This window comes from Pinus tabuliformis, chromosome 1_2 (assembly GCF_031772625.1).
Source record: "Pinus tabuliformis cultivar Carrire ecotype Pingquan chromosome 1_2, CPIR1, whole genome shotgun sequence".
Classification (NCBI taxonomy): domain Eukaryota; kingdom Viridiplantae; phylum Streptophyta; class Pinopsida; order Pinales; family Pinaceae; genus Pinus; species Pinus tabuliformis.
The window spans coordinates 1,046,485,088-1,046,486,883 of NC_142298.1; positions in this window are offsets into that span (position 1 = coordinate 1,046,485,088).

Here is a 1,796-nt window from a genome sequence, read left to right on the forward strand (position 1 = left end):
GAGCAAACTTGTACGATGTGCCACGAGTCACTGTTTCAACCTTTGGATCTGAAAAATGCATACAAGAAACTACAATCCGTCCTCTTTCTTTACCTTCTTACGAAATTTCAATCCGATCCCCAGAGAGAACGTTATGATGATTTTCCCCAGGTCACTTGTTTTGAATGTAATTCAAGAGTTTGGAAAAAGACCAACTTCCTCAGACATATCTCTGTAGATATTACTCAAAAAGCTCTGAAATTCGTACCCAAGGTTCAGTGCGATTTCTTCTCAAATGGGTTTTTTTTTTTACTTCTGAAATGTCACAGAAAAAACGTTATAGCAAAAATTTCACGATGACCTGTTTGGAGCAGCGAAACCCTAGAATCCAAAGCTCTAATACCAAATGTTATGAAACCAACTCAAGAAAAGATAGAAAAGATAGATCAACGCTTTAGAATTCAGCCTTTTCGAGGGGGAAACCTCCTTTACATTACATAAACAAAAAATTCTTGGATGATACAAATGAAAATACCCGCTTTCTATATATAGGAGTCTAAGGGGTCATAACATAACCAGAGCCAACATAACAATAATAATGTAAGGGCACAATAATAACAATAGTGGGCTTCTATGGGGCCCATTAGTAACTATATGGGCACTACATGGGTACATCAATATAATAAGTGGGTTGTACTAATAACAATAAGGGGTTACACTAGTAGTATAGGGGCCTAACATAAAACGGTCGAAAATGCACGTTTTTATAAAAAAATTGACATATTTGCACTTTTGGCGCTTTTCCGCGATGACGTTAGCATGATGTTATCGGCGGGTCCTGGGTACGGCAGGGTGACGTGGCAGGCTGACTCGGGCGCCGACGTGGCGGTGACACAGTGGCAGTGTGTGGATGCGGGCAGACGAATTGACAATGACGTGGAGCAGTGGCGGGGACACGGTGGTGACGTCACAAATGACGTGGTTGCTGACGTCAGGGGACGGAGGGTGGTATCCGGTTTTCCCCGCACCACCTTTGAGCATAGGCGGTATTGGGGGAGGGGCCTCTGAACACGCCGGGAGGCCGACACGTGTCGGGGGTACGGCAAGGAAGCAACCCATCCCCCGGACGTTAACCTCGGTGGATCAGGGTCCCAAAACGATCGCCCACCGTTGATTCATCGCTTATCAGATCAGACGGATGGTGGTAAAGGCAAGGTGATAGGGGGTTAGGGACAGGACCCGCCCAATATATTAAAATAATCACGCACCGGGGAGGGTCAAAAACTTTGGAAATGTGGGTTATGTGTGCCGGTAGTGTTTAATGTTTTAAATAATCATTTAAACAAAGACTTTTAAACAATGAGCGCGAAAGGGTAGAATGGCAAACTTTATGTTAAAGGGGTGGGAAAAGAGGTTATTAACTTAACCAAATGTTAAGTTAATTCCAGGTTTAGAACGTGAAAGGGTTAGTAGTAGTCCCAGATGGACTATTATTTCCCAAGACTGTATTATATGGCTATAATGCCATAGGGTGGGATATTTAATATTTTTTTGGAATTTTATATAGTTTTTTGTAGTAATAGGGATGGGAAAGTAGTTAGGGAGATATTCAATAGAATCAGAAGTTAATATGGGTTTGTGAGGTGAAGTGTAGGGGAGAGGCTAAGTTTGTGAACTGAAACTCAGACATATGGATGAATGGAATATGGAGAAATGACTTTTACACAAGAAATGTGGATTCTTTTTATTGAGGGAAGCCAAAACTTGACTCGATTTTCTCAAGAATTAAGTGCAAGTAGGACTGGTTGGGCAAATCC